This window comes from Thamnophis elegans, chromosome 4, assembly GCF_009769535.1.
Source record: "Thamnophis elegans isolate rThaEle1 chromosome 4, rThaEle1.pri, whole genome shotgun sequence".
Lineage (NCBI taxonomy): Eukaryota > Metazoa > Chordata > Lepidosauria > Squamata > Colubridae > Thamnophis > Thamnophis elegans.
In genome coordinates, this window is record NC_045544.1 from 45,736,315 (window position 1) to 45,758,240 (window position 21,926).

Genomic DNA, 21,926 nt, shown 5'->3' on the forward strand with positions numbered 1-21,926 from the left:
GTGCAAGGGGGCGGGGTCGCACATGCATGTGTGATGGGCACATGCCGGGGATGAGGCACGGAGGTTGCACGTGCATTGCATTATGAGGGTGCATGCATGCTTCCAGCATGCAATGACAACTGGTCTAACATGTTAACTTCTACAGCATCCCAGAGGACAGAACACACCAAGGTTCCTCTCCTACCTGGCATTGTCCTGGCAGCTCCCTTTATATTGGCCTTTCAAGCCTGCTACATATTTTTCCTGCAGGAAAATGGAAGGGGAGATTGTATGAAGTATGATATGTAGTCAAAATAAATTCCTTTCTCAGGAAGCCAAGGATAACTTGCCCTACACCTGGATGGGTGTGCTTGAGAAACATCTCCAGTTTGGAAAGGGGTCTGATTGGACCATGTGATAGACATATGAGTGCTGGGCAGGGACTTGAACTTTTATTTGGGTGGGGAAAACCTGGAAGTTTTCAGATTTGGGTTTTCCCAGATGTGCCAATATGACATTTCTAATAAAATGGAACTTAGCGGAAACTCAAGCCTTAGAGTCTTCTTTCATTAGGGGTGTTACGTGGAACCCTGACAGTCACTAGATCTTTACTTCCCATGGAGACAGCACATTTAATTAAAGATCTTTAATGATGATGATGATGATGATGATTCAGAGGGGATAATTCTGGCTGCATAAGACCAACCCTTAAGAATAAATGCATATAAAGCCAAAATTGAGAAGACAGCAAAGGACAGTCTCTGTAAAGAAGCTGAAGACTCAGTGCACCACTAGTGAGCTGCTGCAAGATGATTGCAAAAACTGAACACAGGTAATCCTCAAATTACAACCACAATCAAGGAGAAAATTTATGTTGCTAAGTGAGAAATTTGTCAAGTGAGTTTTGCCCCTTTTTATGACTTTTCTTGCCACACTTGTTAAATGAATCCCTGCACTTGTTAAATTAGTAGCACGGTTCTTAAGTGAATCTGGCTTCCCCATTGACTTTGTCAGAAGGTTGCAAACAGTGATTACATGACCTCGGGACACGGCAACAGTCATAAATATGAGTCAGTTGTCAAGCATCTGAATGTAAATCATGTGACCACATGATCACAGATGCAGCAAAGTCATAAGTGGGAAAAATGGTCACAAGTCACTTTTTAAAATGCTGTTGTAACTTAGAACGGTCACTAAGCGAAATGTTGTAAGTTGACCATTGGGCTTACCTGAAGGGTCCTTTTCTGTGCACCACGGGAGAGTCCAGGTGACGGGTTAAATCAGTCTTGTTGCCCTGGGACTGAGGAATCTTTTTACTTGGCCATGCCTCCTTATGTTCCTTGGTGCCAGAATTTTGAGATGGTCTGGAACCGTGAAGGTTGGAAGCGTGAGAAAGCCCAATTTGACACGACGGTCACAAATCCCTGGACTGAGCAAACCAGGGCGGGCTGGACTCTCCCACGGTGCATAGAAAAGGACGCTTCAGGTAAGCCCAATGGTCATTTTCCTGTGCACCGCTTGGAGAGTCTAAGCGACGGGACATACCCAAGTTATATGTCACTAGGGTGGGCGGAAGAACAGTCTGGAAACAGAGAAACACTTGGAGAAAATTTACAAACTGCAAACAGAAAAGACAGTATCAATAGTTATAGGCATCTTGGGTACAATCCCAAAACACCTGGAGCATCACTTGAACACCACTGGCACTGACAAAAGGATCATTAGTCAATTGCAAAACACAGCTTTATAGGAATGTTTTACGTCCTGCAATGCACTTTTAACACCATCCAACACCATCTACATAATTCAGGTTCCTGAGAAAAATTGATAAACATGTCAAATCCTTCTAAAAATCTGTGTTGACTAATCATAACAACAATGTTGTCTGTCCTTGTTTATTCTGACTTTGTCCCTTGCTTCCATCCCATGTCCACTCATGTGCTTCTTTCTCAGAAAAAAGTTTGGTCACAGGTCACCTCAAGTCAGATGGTCAGCCTCAAAATGCTTCGACCTCAAAGTCTGGCCTTAATGGTTATGTTACTTGTACTTGTCAGTCAATTCCTGTAAAAGCCAGAGGCTGTTAAGAAACCAACAGAAGAAACTTGTTGACCATAAAGAAACTCGGGCTACACCTTGAGGGATCATCTCACCCCACTGGATTGACCTATCCTACTCGTGCCAGCAAGGAGAAATGCTGTAGATCCCATCAGCCCCATTATTCCACTCACCAATGGGGTTACCCCCTATCAATCACTTTCTCTCCTCTTTCTTTGTTACTAAGGGAGGTCCTTTTTTTAGAGTAATTTTATTAATGATTACAATTACAATAATAACAACCAATTCATATTTAAAAAAGGGGGGAGAGAAAAAATAAAAGTGCAGAAGAAAAAATAGAAAGAACTTAGAAGAGAATAAAATATATAATAAAGGGGAAAAAGGAAATATATAAAGCAGTTACTTCACCCTTCTCCATAACAAGTATAAACAATTTTAATAAATTATCTTCTCTTAAAATGCAACAAATTATCTCCTCTTCTCATATCCCATCTCTTATCTAAGGTTTACCAGAGACAACAACAAATCCAATAAACCAACTTTATTTTCCTTTTACTTCTAGCAATCTTGATCTTTAGACCTTTCTAATTAACTACAACTTAATTTATTTACATTTTTTTTCTTTGCCTCTTCTGACAAAATGCTTCCCCACTTCTAATCAGAGGCAAGTGCAGGATTGTATGCTTTTGGTAAAAATATGAAAGCAACATTGCATGTCACAGCCTAGTTTCATCTTTTACCACACACACAATGTCACATCTGTTGTTTAAAAGGAATGGTACTTGCATTCAATGGTATGTGATGCCTTCCTCCTTAGCTTCTAAGTTATCCTTCTTCCTTCCTTTGGTGTTGATCTGGTAAGTTCAGGAGCAGCAAATATAAAGAGAAAGATCTGAATGCATCAAAACTGGAAATGGTCCTAACATAATTGATTTACAGTATTTGTTTCACTGATGCCCCTCTCCTATAGTAACTCAGAGTGGCATACACTCCTTTCTCTAATTTCCCACCATAATTCTGCGAAGAAGCAGTTTGAGGGATAATGACGGGCCAAATATCACGAGTTTTCATATCTGTAAGGTAAAAATAAAGGTTCCCCTCATACATACAGTATGTGCTAGTCGTTCCCGACTCTAGGGGGCAGTGCTCATCTCCGTTTCAAAGCCGAAGAGCCAGCGCTGTCCGAAGACATCTCTGTGGTCTTGTGGCCACCATGACTAAACGCCGAAGGCGCACGGAACTCTGTTACCTTCCCACCAAAGGTGGTCCCTATTTTTATACTTGCATTTTTACAGGATTTCAAACTATTAGGTTGGCAGAAGCTGGGACAAGTAACGGGAGCTCACTCCATTGTGCAGCACTAGGGATTCGAACTGCTGAACTGCCAACATTTCTGATCGACAAGCTTGGTGTCTTAGCCACTGAGCCACCGCATCCCCTCCATGGCTGGGAAGACCTAATCCAACACCTTGATCCAGAGCTTTTGAAATAGAGATGAATCCTGACTAAACTTGTGAAGACAAAAAGGGACCATTGTCCAAACACATCCTGGGTTTTGCTCCTCACTTTGGTCATTCAATTTGCAATTTGAGAATCTCTGATAGACAGAGATATTGATTAATATTAATGATTAAAGTAAGTGTTCAAAGTATGCTTTAGCCATACCACTATGGCTATCTAGAAATTATTTTTATAAAGTAAATTCTACTCAAATTCAGAATTTAAAAAAACAAACATCAGAATATCAATGCCTTCACTGTTTATTCTTAATGCAAGTAGAGATATTTCCTATTGATGTATCTTGTTGTGCCTCTTGGTCCACACTAGAAAAGAGGTACCTGAAATATTAACAATTTTGTGAATACACGGGTAGGTTACAATCCTTTGTTTAACTGTCATTGGTTACTGATTTCATTTATTTATTAAATTATTAAATTTCATGCTACTCATACTGCCCTTACACTCAGTGGTTTTGAAATTACAACAGTGCTGGTAGCTGCAACCATCCTTGAAGTTATGGCTGTTACAGCTCTCCCTTAGTCATATAATCAAAACTGGGAACTTGGTAGCCTGTGGTTGGTAATATAAGCCTATATTGCAACCACAATATATGCTTCAATTCCCCCCTCTATCTCTCTCCAACGCATGTCTTCTGACCAACCTACACTCCAACCACAATGGCCATCCTGCAACTCTGCAAACTCTCCCCCTGACCTTTGCAATTTTCCTCCTCACACTGCCTTTGCACAGTTCACACTCCACTTGCCCCTGCCACCCCCATTGTAGGTGTTGTAGGTGCATCTAAAAAAAAAGGGGGGGCTAGCAGCTGTCTTGGCCTGGTGCACCCTACCAACAGCAGGAGGAAAAAAAGACTGCACAGGTCACCTGGCTGGTAGTGTAGGGCAGGGCAAAGGCAACCAAAGGGCAGGGCAACCAAAAGGCAGAGATGGGGGAGGTAAGTGAGTGGGGGATTAAAGTTGAGGCAAGTGTGGCATGGCAGCAGAGCCTCCTCTGCCGAAGAGGGCTCACCAGGCCTAACTGGAGAGGAGGCAGCGGGATAGAGCCAACGGTTCATGCAGGGCAGGAGAAGCATGAAATTGTTGCCTAATGGTGCTGCAGTCCTCCCGTAACGAATGCAACCAGGATGAATTGAACTGTTGCTAAGTGGTGCGGTCACAGATGTTTCATCTACCATCATTTCACTTAGTGACCAAATTTCAGGTCTCAATTAGGGTTGTTAAGCGACGACTACCTATAGACCCAGCAGTCTTCAACCTGTGGTCCACAACAATGTTGCAGGTGGAATATATACATCTATCCTACCTTAATTGTTTTTTACAATAGCTCAAGGTGGCGAAGATATTCATAACACACCTTCCTCCTCCTATTTTCCCCACAAAAACCCTCTGAGGTGAATTCAGCTAAGAGAGTGATTAGCTTTCATGGCTAAGGTGGGACTAAAATTCAGTTTCCCACTTTCTAATCTGGTGCCTTAACCACTAAACTAAACTGTCTCTCTAATTATGGTTCACAGTTTATTTTATCTGAAAAAGTCATTATATAAAAAGGTTTAAATGGTCATGTTAATCTTTTGCAGCTAGAATCTTAAAAACTAACCAGTTCACTGTTGCCTAGGTTTTTGTGGATCACAGTCTACTTCTTCCAGGCACTGGATAAAATGAATTGTAATCCTTGAATGGTTATATAATAAATAAGTGCCAAAAAAGCTCTTATTTTTTTACTTACAATGAATTTAAATAGTGCTGCTTAAAAAGCACAACACTTCACGGTATCAAACTCTGCAACCTGAACATGACAATCCAAACATATAATCTGCATCAAGAGAAAACCTGGGAATTGTTGCTGCAGCCATCAGAAAAGAGTCTTCAGCCTTTTTGTGCCGAAGATTAAGATTAATAAAACATTTAAACTACTGAAACCTTTTTTTCACTACCACACCCATTGCAATAAAGGTAACCATTCAAACTATGAACAACAATTATCTCTAACCTGGCCCCAGAATGTCAGTTTTTGTCACTGCAATTTAAATGTTTATTTATTGCATTTATGTCCTGTAGCTCCCGGTACGTCACATGATATAAGTAAAATTAAAACACTCAAGTAATATTAAAATATCTGTTAAATAGTTACATTCCAAAACAACACACAACACAATTTTCCTGAAAGCAATGGGAAGGGGTGGGAAGAATGGGGGAGGAGGAATAACACAAAAGTCAAATATAATAAAGAAAAAACAGTCTAGCTTTCTTCCCCAGAACAGCTTGTTGGATAACCATTTAAAATTAAATAATATTTATTCTACAAATGACTCTGACAGACAAGAGGTCATTGGAACATGAGCTTTTATTTGGGAGACAAATATTAACAAGGAATTGAGTGTCACGTAAATGGACTCTGACTAATACAATAAGCCTTTTAAAAATCTTCCCATTCCACCTTTCTCACTCACCCAAAATGTTCTGGAAGGTTTCCTAGTATTCTAAAATGGAATCTGAGGATCCAAAGACTACAGGCAGAGAAGGTATATATCTTGCCAGCTGTGTCCACCCTATCAGAAAAGCCAAATTGGAACGATATTGTCACTCCTTGTTGGTATATATCAACCAGCCACAATTTTCTGCAAGGGTGGCTAATGAGGACAGGACATCCCGCCCAATCTGTCTCAATTGAGACAGATTGGTCTCAAACAATCAGGGAGCTTCTGACTATAGCATTTTTACCATGTAATTATTACTGAAATTCTTAGCTTGTGGTTCCTATAAAAATGGAAATCTAATCCACAGTTTGTTTTGCATCTTAAGGGTTTGGCTTTAGTATAAACATTCTGGTTTGGGATATAATGTAAAAGAACTGCAGTGAGAATTTCTGGGTTCATTTAGCAATTCCCAGATTATGGAGGGAAAGGCAAAATGCCTTATTAGCATATTTACTCAATGCCAGTAAGTCAGCATTCAAAAGGCTCAACTTATTGTATTATTATCCAACATTCATTCTTTGTCTGCATAATCAGACTGTTGTAAGACAGAAACAGATACGGTACTTACTATTACTTTCCTATCACGATACCTGGTTGTACATACAAAGACTCAGAGCATATTGATTGTGGTACAGTGAGCCTATAGTTTCAGTGGACCAGAACAGTTTTTTGTGGACTGAAACAGTTAAGCATATCCTGGCAGATGCCAACCTATATTCAATGTATTTTAAAAAGTTTTATTGATGAAATGTCCATGCTGCCTTCCCTCTTGAAAAGCAATAACAGCGTACAAAGAGAGCAATGGTGAAATAGTCAAATGTCAAACAATACAAAACTATAATAAAACCTAAAAGATTATATTACTTTATACTAACACTTACACATCTGACACTAGCAATTTTACACCAGTCCTGTCAAAAAGGCCTTGTGGAACAGCCATGCTCTTACAAGCTTCCAGAAACGTGATGGGAGTAGGAGTTTGGAGGGGGGAAAGCTGTTCAAGAGGAAAAGAGGCCCACCCCGAAGCATAGCTGGTTTTCTGGAAACCTCACAATACCCAGTAGATGGGAACCTTCAACAATCATTTTCCATTTTCTCAAATGTGTGGCAGAATCTATTTGGAACAGGCATTCTCATATGACCAGCACCTTGAATCGATTCGGAAACACCCAGGTACCCAATGCACAACAGTGGCCTTCACAGTAGGTAGCAAGATTGTGTCTTAAGAGTACAAGCTGTTGCATTTTACACCAGCTGTTGCATTTTTCCAGGAGGTTTTTTCCCAGAGCCAGCCTCAGTTAAAGCAAATTAGTCATCCATAAGGAAGATCAATAGAATACAACTGCTCCACTTCTAAATAAGATTGTGACTGGCATATCAACTGAAGCTGGGTAAGGCCCTCCTACCATAGAGTATTTGGGTTTTTTTTTTTTGCTGTGACTCCAGGATGATCTTCAAATAGCAAGCCTTTTCCTCATGGGGAACATAACCCTATCCTAACTCCAAGGTGGTATATTTCCAGAATCCACAGGACTTTGAATGAATAGCAGCTTGGTCTTCCTTGCCTTGAGCTGAACCTTATTTATGTACTGTACATACAAGTACTACAACCTCCAGGCTACAGGCATCATATTGCACAATAGAATTCCCAAGGTCAGACCTGTCCCCAACCAACAATCACTGTCTGGACCGACCCTCACATAAGATGTAGAATCACCAACTCCCAATCCTCAGAGATTAGAAAGATTAACAAGTAAAACAGATAGTTTCAATCATGAGTCCATGCCAGAAAGTTTCCAAGCCAGATATGTGGTAAAACAGCCACTGGGTAGGATCACATCACATAAACCTAAACTGGATATGTCCAACCCATCTATTAGAAAAGTTACTTAAATAAAGCTAAAGATAAATCAGCACCTTGGATAACGGAGATGGTTACATTAATTCTGAAAAAAGCTTTATGACTCCTAGCAAAATCCTGCACAGCATAAAAATTATACATCCAGAGATTTTCTGTCCCAGACACCGATCAACAAATGACCTATCTGCTTTTGTTTACTGTCTTGACAGCTGCCACTGGAATTGGCTGATTTCCTATATTCAACAATGAAAACAGAAAAAATTCAAGGCATGACAAACAAGAGTCCTTATTCTTCACAAACGCTGAAAGACAAATTTCAGCTTGCCTGAGGGACTAGCATGAGCTTCCTTATAAGCCACAAGGAAAGCAGGAAGTATGTCACATTCAGCCTGCCTCAGGACTTCTATCAAACTTAAGTACAGTTTCAAGAGTAGAAATCCAGCTTGACTCAGGCAATGAAGACAGAAGATCCTTGTATGATGCTGGAGAATGCAGTTCTTTCATCAGAATATAACCACAAGGACCCAGATGGGAATAAAAGCTGTAGGTTAAAGAATTAAATATCTACATTGACTAGATGCCTAATTTAAGCTTCTAATTTTATTTTACGTACACTAACCAAATCCATTACCTAGTCATCTTTAAAACATGTACAGGTAGTCCTCAATTTACAACAGTTCATTTAGTGACTATTTGAAGTTACCAATGGCACTGAAAAAAGATCATTTTCACATTTTTGGACTACTGCAGCATTTACATGATCATGTGATTTACATTCAGATGCTTGGCAACTGGTTCATAGTTATGATGGTTGCAGTGTCCAAGGACCATGTTTGAAACCTTCTGACAAGTGAAGTCAATGGGGAAGCCAGATTAATTTAACAACCACATTACTAACTTAACAACTGCAGTGATTCATTTAACAAATGTGCAAGAAGTCGAAAAATGGGACAAAACTCACTTAACAAATTTGTCATTCAGCAACATAAATTTTGGGCACAATTGTGGTCATAAGTCAAGGACAACCTGTACTGCATTAAAACAAATGTCTTTAATAACTACAACAATGTCCTTTTTAAAATGAATGTATTCCTACTTTTTAAGGATCTGACACCACAGATGATATTTAGGTTCAAGCTTTAGAAAGTGTCTCTTGTGAAATAGAAGCAAAAGAATTCTATTGTTTTCACTTTAGTTATGTTTAATACCACTTTTCACAACTGGACTTTTTTGTATGTACTTGTCGGAAGCTAGTTCTAAGAAAACCCATCAGAAAAGCCCACCAATTTTATATATTACTTCTGGTCATTGGATTTTTAGGTTGTGCATTTTAAAAAAGTGAATTCTGCATGTGTCAAATACAGGCATGTTTTGATACACTGGAGTTGAATAAATAGGCAGCAGCAAACCCAAGTTCTGTTACCTTTTCACACTTTTGTATCAAAACAGAAACTGCCTCAGAATATTTAGTGATACCTTCTGGAGGCGCTCAAGACCTTCTTTTATATTATTCGCTAGAGACCCAGAATGATGAATGAATGTTGTTTACTATTTTTACTTTTATGTACTGTCTTGTGTCTATTGTCTGTACCCTCCTTCCCCATTTTATGTAAGCCGCCCTGAGTCCCCTCAGGGAAAGGGCGGCCTATAATACTAATAAATACCTAAAATACCTAATGACCAATACCCAACTGTGACAAACTTGGAAAAATTTGGAAGACCTGAGAGAGGATTGGACTAGATTCCCTATAAGGACCTTATAGAATTATATAACCCTTACAGATAACCTTATAGAATTACCGTATATACTCGAGTATAGGCCGACCCGAATATAAGCCGAGGCACCTAATTTTACCCACAAAAAACTGGAAAGTATTGACTCGAGTATAAGCTAGGGTGGGAAATGCAGCAGCTACCGGTAAATTTCAAAAATAAAAATAGATACCAATAATGTTTTTGAATATTATTTCAAAGAAAAACAGTAAACTAGCGGTGTATTCAATGAAATACTTCACTCACCTCATGATGCTGATGTCCCGCTGTGATGATGATGTCCCGTGCAGCCGCCGGGAGCGTTGTCCCGCCTCCTATGACACACGGCACAGTGATTCCTATCATTGGATCACTGTACCAGAGGAGGTGGGACATCGCTATGTGGCTGCTTGCCATAACAAGGAGGAGGTGGGACATCGTTGCAGAGCGGCAGGAGGGGGAGGAAGGGGAATCGTAAGACAGCCCTGCATTACATTAGAACGTGAGGAGGGGGGATGGTGCGGTGCGCGCTGCGCGGCAAACTGACACAGAGGGAGGGGAAACTCACAGGGGCACTGGGCCATTCACGAGTGTCACCCAGCGGCATGGCCCCGCCCCTTTTTTCTCCTCCATTTCGGGCAAATTTTTCACTGACTCGAGTATAAGCCGAGGCGGCTTTTTTCAGCCCAAAAGTGGGCTGAAAAACTAGGCTTATACTCGAGTATATACAGTATATAACTCTTATAGCTGGCCTATAAGGGTTGGACTAGATGACCTATAAGGTTCCTTTCCAACTCTGTTAACTTGTCCTTGCTCTATTCTGTAGCCAAGCCTCCGGTGTGCAACCTGGCCAAAAAAGCGCATTTACTATATAAACTCCCCTGCGTCTAAAGTAGCTATTCCCCAAGTGGCGTTCAGGGCCACCGCCACAAACTGTTATGTCCCACGCCCAGAGACCAAAACGGGCGACTCACCCGCGTTGTAAAAAACGGTCGAGTACCGACGTCTCCCCGAAGTCCAGTTTGCCGAAATGCAGAGTTTGCAGATCGGCGCCAACCGCCTCGCAGGCCTCCCGGAGACTCTGCAGGGCCCCGCTCCCGCCGCCTGCAGCAGCCCCGGACTCGCCTCGTTGATCACGTACGAGACCGTGGTCCTCCGGCTGCTGCCGCCGCCACCCGCGCCGCTTTTGACCCGGTTTGTTGCCTCGGTGGCCGGACAGGAGGCGCTGCTCTCATCGTTCACAAAAAGTTGCCGGCGGGCGGGGCGCCCGGACGGCCGAGAACCCGCGGGCCGTTTCCTCGCTTGCTGCGGGTGCTCTTCCTGCCGAGCCCGTCTTCGTAGAGCAGCGGGCAACCCCTGTCGATCATGCTTGGCACGAAGAAGCTGATGGTCTCTCCTTCGCTGCCGTCGCTCATGCCGACGGGGCTTGCTTTTATTTTTATTTTATTTCTGCAGCAGCGTCTCTCTCGGCCTTCGACTCTCCCGCCCACCACGGGGCTTTCACGCAGATGCTGCCATTGCCTCCAGACCTGGTTTTTTCCTGCAAAAATCCTGCCTGCTTGGGAATCGGGCGGGAGGGCAGAAGGGAGCCCTTGCTTCGCTCTCACGCTGCCGAGCCGATGGTGGCAGCGGAGACAGCGCGACTTCCTTCGGCATTCGCCAGCGCCACCATTGCGCACTCCTTTCCGGAGCTCATGAACCTCAGCCAATATTGCAGCTTTAAGAAAGACACGCGATCTCTCCTTTGTAAACTTGCCCCTTCTTGGCCAGGTTCGGCCCGTTTCGGAGGGTCTCTCCCCGAGACGTACGCGGCGGCCGCTTCCCCGAGAGCCTCGGCTGACGAATAGAAGAGAAGAACAGGACGCGAGCACTTGTTGCATTGCTACAACCCCTCTGCAAGCCGCCGGCAACCAGCCCAAAGGAAGCCCCGCCTTTCCGCCTCAGCCACGCCCCCTGCCCAATAGTAGAAGGAGCTGCGCATTCCTACGCTAGTAAACAGTGCGAAAGTTTTGGTTCAAGAGTCCTTGCGGCAATGAAAGTGAAAAACCCCTTTACACTACTGTATTGTTTGGCGCCCTCTGCTGTACCACTCCTAACCTCTTGCACGAATATTTCATTTCGCTCAGTGAAGAGTCGCTCCAGCCCCTTTTCCATCAATTCTGTTATTTACAGCTAATGTCTATCTATGCAGTTTTGGCATAGTGGTTAAAAACAGAACAGTTTTTTTCCCCGAACGCCATCACTCTGCTAACAAATAATTCCCTCACCACTGTCAAACCATTCACTAAGGCTGCACTACTATTACTATTAGTCTTCTCATCGTTCCTATCACCCATCTCCTTCCACTTATGATTGCAGGACTGTAACTTTGTTGCTTGTATCCTTATGATTTATATTTATATTGATTTTTTCCTGATTTCTTATTGTACTCTATGACTATAATTAAGTGTTGTACTTTATGATTTTTCACAAATGTATTTTTTCATGTCTTTTTATGTACCCTGAGAGCATATGCACCAAAGACAAATTCCTTGTGTGTCCAATCACTGGCCAATAAAAAATTTACTCTTTCTTTCTTTCTTTCTTTCTTTCTTCTATCTATCATCTATCTATCTATCTATCTATCTATCTATCTATCTATCTATCTATCTATCTATCTATCTAAAAAGGCCAAATGCAGGAGATTGGGAGCTCTTCTTCCTGCTTTAGGCACAAGCCAGCTGAGTGATCTTGGGCCAGGTACTCTTTCGCAGCCCCAGGAAGAAAGCAAGAGCGCATCACTTCCAAAAATGTTTGCCAAAGGAAGTGTCTGGATTTGTCTATTTGATTGCCAGGAATCAAGACTGACTGACTCAAAGACAAACACAGACCAGGTCCCAGGCTCAGTCAGTTCCTAGCATTTTCAAGAAGAGTTGGGAAAGTTCCCCACTGGAAACGGCAGGGAAATACCCAGTTGCTGATTCTGAGCTTGATAGGCCAGGAGCTGACTTGGGAAATTCTAGGGTTCTATGCAAAAGCCAAAAATGTACATGACTACAGAGGAAAGGGTGAGGAAATTGAACCATACAAAGAAAGAAGGGGCTTTCTTCTGGAGTTCAATCATGAAAATGCAAGAAAGAGAGAACAAGTGACCAGAGGAACTGTTCTAATATTATTATACTTGTGAAGGCCATCTTCTGAAGGCTATTATATTCCTAGGTGGTGAATAATTGCTTCTTTGTAAGAAGAGTGTAGGTAAAAATTAAGGCAGCCAGGTTCCACAAATGAGATGGGAACAGGGATTACTACCAGAAATTTGTTTGGGGATTTTTTTCCCCTCTTTAAGTGCTAGCAATAGCACTTAGACTTATATACTGCTTCACAGTGCTTTACAGCCCGCTAAGCAGGTTACAGAGTTACCATATTATCCCCAACAATTTGGGTCCTCATTTTACCAACCTCGGAAGGATGGAAGGCTGAGTCAACCTTGAGCCAGTGAGAATCCAACTGCTGAACTGCTGGCAGCAATCAGCAGTAGTAGCTTGCAATACTGCATTCTAACCACTGAGCCACCACAGGTCTATCAATAATACAGTACATTAGTGGGTTAAGAAGCTGAGTTTTTCAGTTGGAGAGCTGACAGCCAGGGTTCGAGACCCAAGCTTCGTGCAAGAGGTGAGCTCCTGTTCCTTGCCCAGCTCCTGTCCACCTAACAGTTCAAAAGCATGCAAATGTAATAGGTACCACTTTGGTGGGAAGGTAACAGCATTCTGTCCGCTTTTGATGTATACCCATGCTGGCCACATGACCATGGAAATTATCTTTGGACAATGCGGACTTCTCGGCCAAGAAATGGAGATGAACACTATGTCCTAGAGTTGGACACAACAGGGAAACCTTTACCTATATGAGTTGTATGTAAACATTGTTTATCTTAGGGACTAAGTACACCAGAAACTCAGTGTGACCCTGTGGTAAGATAAACTTAATAAATAAATAAAAATGTCAGTCTGATACAACCATTGGGAAGATTTCAGAATAGTGTAAGCACCTTGAAAATAATGCACAAATCACCAAAAGTCAGCAAGGATTTGCCAAGAATAAGACTTGCCAGATTAGCCTCTCATTAGTTTTTAATTAGGAATGTATTTAATAGATCATGAGAACACTGAAGACATGATACATCTTGATTTCAACAAAATATTTGATGAAGTGCCCAATGACATCTTCATTACTAGACTAATTAATGTTGTCATGAGAATTAAATATTTCTCCAACCGGTTTGAAAACCCTATCCAATGGAATGATCAATAGTTCTCCAATAATCTGAAGAGATGTATGAAGTAGGATGCCATAAAGTTCAGTCTTAACTTTGTACTTGTCAACAATTTGTTCATTTTGTGACTTGGGTGAAGAGGTGGCAGTCTTATCAAATTCACAGATGACAAAAAAACCCTACCTGATCAGATAACCAATGCCCTAAAAATATAAGGGGGGGGGGGAATCAGAACATTGAATTTTAGTGTTCTAAAAATCTCTCACCTCTAGGTTATAAATTGAAAGTAGCAGAATTAAGTTTTACACAGGTGAACATAACATCAAATGCAGTAGAATGTAGAAAGGGGTGAATTCCTGGCCATGATTCTTGTGAAAAGACTTTGGAGTAGTACTCGATTAGAAATGAAATAAGAGTCAACAGGAGGCTATAATTGCAAAAAAACAAAACAAAAACCCAATACTATTTTAGGTTGTATCAACAATAATATATTTGGTGAAATCTAATTACTACGTAGTACAAAGACTACTAGGTAGTATTTGACTTATGACTATTTGTTTAATAACCATTAAAAGTTATGACGGTGCTGAGAAAGTGACTATGACTGATCCTCATGCTTATGATCATCACAGCATCCTCACAGTCATGTAAGCAAAATTCAGGAGGTTGACAAGTGGCATGTATTTTTGAAGGTTTGCAATGTCCCAGAGTCACATGATCACCATCTGCGACCTTCATTGGGCACTCCAATTAAGACCTCAATTAAGGACTCATCACTTCGTTCCAGTCCTAATTGAAGTCATAGGTTGAAGATTACCTGGATGTTGTTTAATACCTATTTGAGTATGGTTAACAGATTCAGACAAAAAAGAACAACTCACACAAATGTGGATAATCAGGAAACTAAGTCCTATGAAAACAGATGGGAAGAACTAGAAATGTTTAGATTTGGAACTGAAGATTGATGGATGATAACAGCATTCCTCAAATACCCAAAGGCTATCATATAGACAACAGATTTTAATATTCCTCTATCATTCTGGTGTGCAGGATGTATAATAAATAAAATATAATGGGTTAAGTTACAGGAAGGCAAATTTTCATTCAATATTAGGATTATTATTTTTAATTACCTGTATTTTTCGGAGTATAAAACGCACCTTTCCCCTCTCTAAAAGAGCATGGAAATGTTGGGCATCTATACACCAAATACAACCATTTTTGGCCTCCTAAAGCCCTGCCCCTGCATCCCATTTTTTGTGAAAAATGGGCAAAAAACAGGCCATTTTCCACAAAACTAAGGTGTTTTGCCTTCCCTCAGCCCCCAGCAGCACTCTGCAGGCTTCAGCAGGTATGGAGGGAAGACTAAAATGCCCCCATTTTTGCGGAAAACTGTCCATTTCCACCCATTTCCCACAAAAACCTAGGCGTTTTTGCCTTCCCTCAGCCCCCAACAGCACTTTGCCAGCTTCAGCCGGGCTGGGGGAAGGCTAAAATGCTTCTGTTTTTGCAAACAACTGCCCACTTTCTCCACGGGTTTTGCAAAAATGGAGGTGTTTTTGCCTTCCCTCAGCCCCCAGCAGCACTCTACAGGCTTCAGCAGGGCTGGGGGAAGGCTAAAATGGTTCCATATTTGCAAAAAACTCCCCATTTTCTGCCCCCTTTTTGAAAAAATGGAGGTGTTTTTGCCTTCCCTCAGCTCCCAGCAACACTCTGCAGGCTTCAGCAGGGCCGGGAGAAGGCTAAAATGCTTCTGTTTTTGAGAAAACAACCCATTTATGCTAAGGTGACCAGATTTTTCAGATTGGAAAAGAGGGACGCCCTTGACCGGGGGGGGGGGGGGGTGGGGGAGGGCTTGATTTAAAAAAATTTTTTTTGTCAAAAAGGTCACCCCAGGACACTGAAACCAGCATAAATACGAATCTGTTGCCAAACAAAATTTTGATCACGTGACCATGAGGATGCTGCAACGGTCGCTAAGTGTGAAAAATGGTCATCAGTCACTTTTTTCAATGCCATTGTAACTTTGGTCACTAAATGTTTTCCCCCTCCTCGAGACTCCTCACTTCTTCCTTCATTCCTCTTGCTTATCTACCTTCACCTTATCTGTCTTCTGCTCTTTCCCTCTCTTCCTTCCTTTCTCCTTCCATCCTCTCTTCTTTCCTCACTCACTCCCTTCCTCCTTTTTTCTCTTCCTTCCTCCTTCCATTCTTTCAGCTTCATTTCTTTTGCCTATCTACCTTCTCTGTCTTTCTGCTCTTTCCATTTCTTCGCTTCTGTTCCTTCCTCCTTCCCTCCTTTCCTATTTCTTCCTTCTTCCTTCCTTCTGCCTATCTACCTTCACCTTCTCTGTCTTTCTGCTCTTTCCCTGTCTTCCCCTTTCCTCCCTCCCTCCCTTCTTTCCTTTCTAGTTCCATCTTTTCTTCTTTCCTCTCTCCCTCTTTTTCTTTTTTCCTTCCTTCCTCCTTCCTCTTGCCTATCAACTTTTTTATTTTTTTTTGTTACATAGACGACACATACCCACAACAATAAAAACAAACAAAACAAAAAGAAAAAAACCCATCATCACATATAGCATGTCATTTGGTACAAGTGTTTTAACATTTATCATTCTTATACATTTATTATTTCATTTAATAGGTATAATATACAGTTTGGGTTGCTTTGTTTACCATCCCTTCCTCCTGTTATAACACCACCTTATTTTCCCTTTCTTTTCTCCCTTCCTCCCTTCTCTACTTTCTTCCTTCCTGCTCTCCTTTCCCTTCCTTCTTCCCTTACCTTTCTCCTACTCCTGCTCTTCCTCTTCCCCTTTATACCCTCTCTCCCCCTCTTTCTCTCCTTTCCATCCTCCTCTCCTTACTCTTTCTTCTTTCCATCTTCCTTTCATTCTCTCCTCCTTTCTCCCTTTCTCCCACACTCCCTTTCTGGGAGTTGAAGTCCACACACTTTCAAGTCTCCAAGGTGGAGAAAGACTGATCTATCTAATTAATATAATTATTTTCTCCCTCTCTTTTTCACTCTCTCTCCAGCGCACACAGCAATGCATAGGGCAGCCCACCTCACACACAGGTAACTCCGGGCGGCCTTACGGGCAGAGGACAGCCGACCACTCAACACGCGTGGGGAGGGGCAGGATTTCGCCAAGAAAAGTTAACTTTCCTGCGAAAGGGGCCGGCAGCCTCCAGCTGTTCCCGGCCGGGGAGACCTCCCCCCACTTCCACTCCTGCGACCCTCTCCCGCCTCCTCGGAGCTTCAAGCAAGCTAACTGGGAAGGCCGGGGAAGAAGAAAAAGCGGCGGCGCGGGGGCGGTGGAGGCAGCCCGGCTGCCGTTTCTACTTGCTGAGGGCAGAAGGGGAGGAGGAGGAGGAGAAAGTTAAAGTGGGGCCCGATCCCTTCAGCAGCCGAGGCGGGAAACGTGCGTTTTTGACAGGGCTTCCACAGCGCTGTGGAAGCCCTGCCAAGTGTCCGTTCCCCCGGCCCCGGCTGCCGTTTCTCTTGCTAGAGGCGGAAGGGGAGGAGAGGAGTAGAAAGTTAAAGTGGCGGCCCGATCCCTTCAGCAGGCTAGGCTAATTCTCTGCACGAACGAGAGCGTGGGGGCAGGGCAGCCGCCAGCACAGAACTTCCATGCGCTTCAGGGGCTTCTGTCGGGCGACGGGAGCCCCGGAAGTCGAGAGGAAGTCTCTGCGGGCGGCTGCCGCTGCCCCCACGCTCTCGGAGGCGGCGATCCCATTCACGAAGAGGCAGGAGGAGAGGTGGGGCCAGCGGCAGCCGCCCGCACAGAACTTCCACGTGCTTCAGGGGCTTCTGCCGGTCAGCGGAGCCCCGGAAGCGAGAGGAAGTTCTCTGCGGGCGGCTGCCGCTGCCCCCACGCTCTCGGAGGCCGCGATCCCATTCACGAAGAGGCAGGAGGAGAGGGGGGCCAGCGGCAGCCGCCCCCGCACAGAATTTCCACGCGCTTCAGGGGCTTCTGCGGGCGGCGGGAGCCCAGGAATTGAGAGGAAGTTCTGTGCGGGCGGCTGCCACTGCCCCCACCCTCTCCTCCTGCCGCGGCGAGCGGAAAATTCTTGATTAGAATAGACTTAGATTACTCACCAACAAGCGCAGCTGCAACCCAAAAGCGAAAGGAAAATGGAGACTCGCGCAGGCGTCCTCAGGCTAAGGAGTCCAGCCAATCAGTGAGATGGTTGGGATGGAAAATTTTCCATCCCAGCCAGCTCACTGATTGGCTGGAGTCCTGGCCAATTAATCAGTGAGCGGCAGGCTGGGCTGGCTTAAATTTGTAGGTAGCAGATAGAACAGAACGATGAGCCAGCCCAGCAAGCTATCAGCTGATGGGCGGGAGCTGCGAGCGCCAAAAAAACGTGCTTTTTAAAAAAGCGTGCGGGACGCGGGAAATGCATTAAAAAGCGGGGGTGTCCCGCCAAAAGCGGGACGTCTGGTCACCTTATTTATGCCCCTTTTTTGCAAAACTGAGGCTTTTTTGCCTTGCTTCAGCCCCGCTGAAGCCTGCAGAGTGCTGCTAGGGACTAAGGGAAGGCAAAAAACACTTTTTTCTTACTTACCTTTTTGAAATCTTGGTGCGTCTTATACACTGGTTCGTCTCATAGTCCGAAAAATACGGTATTAAGTGCTGTTCAACAGTGGAAACCAATTACCATACTAAAGAGACAATGGGTTGTATGTATTTAAACTGAGGTAGGAGAGCCATCTGTTAAGGTTATTTGATTTGGTCTGTGGCACTAAGCAAAGGTTAGCCTCTTTCAGCTGTATGATTCTATTCCTAGTAACTGGAATTATCTGGCTGCTGTATATATAAACACATAAAACACCAAGACTGAAACTAACAACAATATAGCATAAGACCAAGGCCAGCAGTAAAGAGGGAAATCAGTGCAAGTACGTGAAAGTAGACAATAAAAATGATTATGTGGTATAAAAAGTTAATAAAGACACCTGATTCTAAAGATGCCTTCCATATATGCCCTCACCTCTCATTGAAAGGACTTTTACTTGTAATTTTGTGTTTGTTGCATGTGTGTGTGTGTGTGTGTGTGTATGTCAATTTTAGATGATAAACTTTGGCTCTGTAGAAAAACATGGAGAAGAATTTGCTTCAGTCAACCAAATCTAAATAATAGCCTTTAAAAGCTAAACAGAAACTTAAAAACATGTTTGGAAATGGAAAGTGAGTTCCAACTGAAAAATTAGGTATAATACAGTCAGCATAATGATCCTTTCTTTAGACTCAGAATTGAAATGTTCCATTTAAGACACTGAATCCAATGCCTGATCAGTGCAGCACTTTAAACACAACAGTAAACTGTTTTTAAAATAATTTGAGAATTATTATGGAAGCCAAAGATCAGTACTGTACAGCACCTTGGGTACATGGATACACATGAACTTGTAGAGGCATCTGCAGATATACATACAAATTTTATTCATATAAAATAGATACGAAATAAAATGGGGTAAAATAAAGGATACCAACCTTCTCATGATATTTCATAAGAGAATGCCAACATTTTGCAAGAGGTGGAGAGAAGTGATGGGGAGCTTCTGATAGAGGGAGGTCAACCAATCGTCATTATTTAATCATCCTATTTTAAACATGCCTAAAATACAGTGGTATTTTACTGTAATATCATTACCAATTACTGGTAATGAAGGGACATGGTGGCTCAGCAGTTAAGATGCTGAGCTTATCGATCAGAAGGTCAGCAGTTCAGCGGTTCGAATCCCTAGCACCACGTCACAGAGTGAGCTCCTGTTACTAGTGCCAGCTTCTGCCAACCTAGCAGTTCAAAAGCATGTAAAAAATGCAAGTACAAAAATAGGGACCACCTTTGGTGGGAAGGTAACAGTGCTCCCTACGCCTCTGGCGTTTAGTCATGCCAGCCACATGACCACACAGACATCTTGAGACAGAGCTGGATCTTTGGCTTTGAAATGAAGATGAGCACCACCCCCTAGAGCCGGAAACATCATAAGGTGACCAGATTTTCAGATTGGTAAAGAGGGACACCATTGACCCGGGGGGGGGGGGAGAAGTTAGGCCACGGCGGTTACTGCCAGCCTGCGGCCTCGCTAGGGATGTCTGGTCACCTTGATTATACATATCTTTTCTCTCTCTATCCATCCATCCGTCTGTCTGTCTATCTGCCTGCCTATCTTTCTATCTAGTTATGGTATTAAAAGAGAAGTTGATAATTAGACAGATTATTTGGGTATTAAAGTTTCTTTACCATGTGGAATGGGAAAAAGGAATGATTACCTTTAAGATTAGTTGTTCTGTTTGCTTCACCTAACTAAAACAAATGAAACAGGATATTGATACCAATACCCCCTGTGGGGAGGTAAATGAGTAATGAATGCCCTGTCTCTGTTTTGGGAGATTGTATATGAGATCTACGTGACACAGGAAGGCCAGGTACTTTGGGATGATCAATAAGTTGTCTAAGAGTATAAAAGACTGTAAACAACTGCCCTTCAGGGTTCAGATTTTGCTTGACCAATCGCTTCTGAACCTTTGCACAAATAAACCTCTCCCTCTGACAAAGACCTGGTCTTGCCTCATTTTCTGCTACATTTCTGGCACCCCAGATGGGACAACCAGGTGATCTTTCGCTCCGGATGACCAGGACCCCACGCTGGAGGAAGGATCCGAGCCCCGGGTATCTCAAGCACCATGAGGCTTCTTGCTTCGGAGGAACGGGGGAGGACCCTCCCAGTCAGCCCAAGGACCCTTTGTGTGAGAAAGGGAAAGGAGAAAATCTGAACAAATCCTGGCCAGGATGAGAGGGAATACAAGACCTGCCAGCAGACAAGTATAATATAGTGGTATGTACCTACTCTGCTTGAGAGTAGAAGAGGGTGCCTGATCACCACCCTGGACTCAGGACGTCGATCCTAATGAAGTCCATGTTAGGTTGTGTGGGAGGTTAAATCACTGCAGTTTCCGTTGGTGACTGTCGAGTGTCCAGCGCCGTGGGTCAGTGGTAGTGTTTTAGAACATGGGAGGAGGAGAGTATTGCCTTGTGTGTGCATGTATGACTAAAGGTTTGCCTTCAAACTGAGTAAAAACCCTCTGCACATTTATCTGGCCAACATACTCTATTGGTCCTAAAGTAGAAACCTGGCCTCTAGAAGGCAGTTTTGATTTAGATATTGACAACAAATTTGCTGATTTTCTGGCCACCATCAGATGAACTGAAGAGAAGTTCTACCTGAGTTTCTTCCCTAAAATGACTGAGGAGTCCACAGGGATACGTTAGAAAGCTGTTGCAGCAGGACTTCCGGGGGAGGAGTCTGTCGTCGCCGGGGGCTCAACGGAGCTCCCCTCAGAGTTCTGGTCTGTATATCTAAAAGATCTATAGATATCTCCCCTTTTAGGCAGAAAGGGGCAGGGAGGAGCTCAGTCGTTAGAATCTCTTTGAAGTTCACAGCCTTTTGTCTTTCGCTGTGAACGGAGAAGAGGATCAACACAAAGCTGAGCTTTTTTTTTTACTCCAGCCAGATCTTCTCAGCTGTTTTTTTCAGCTCAAGGCAGGTCGTCCTCCCCCCCCCCCCCAGAACAAATCTAAGCTATTTAAAATCGGTCCGGGCAGTGACCATTCCTGAAAACCTTTTTTGTTTATTATTATTCAAAATACCAGCTTCAATCTTACAAAAAACTCCTTTGTTTAACTGTTTTTCAAAATGGCGATTTTATAGCCTTCGCAGTTGATATATTTAATCAGCCCTGTTTTCCTGAAGACTTCTCTTTACTAATTGTCAAAGTTTACTCAAAGTATTTTATTGTAAATCAAGGTGTGCAGAGACTTTGTTCGCTTTTGTTCTTTTATAATGCCTCCCAAGTCAAAACATTCTAAGTGTTTTCTTAATAATACATCCCAAGTAATCGCTATAAAGCCACAGTCTTTGCCTTCTACGCCCCCTACTGGAGATCTGTTAACGAAAGAATTTCTTTTTGAAACTCTCAGAGAATTTAGAGAGGAAATAATGCAATTTATTTCGGAACTATG

General features: G+C 43.0%; 1 protein-coding gene across 1 annotated transcript in view; it reads right to left on the reverse strand.

The window, feature by feature from the left end:
• Positions 1–10,696, reverse strand: part of MAP3K5 (mitogen-activated protein kinase kinase kinase 5) — a 138,092-nt gene extending 127,396 nt beyond the window's left edge. Inside the window, 1 exon segment of the mRNA XM_032216952.1 lies at positions 10,619–10,696. The gene's annotated coding sequence lies outside the window, so the exon portion shown is untranslated.
• Between the last annotated feature and the right edge of the window lie 11,230 nt (positions 10,697–21,926).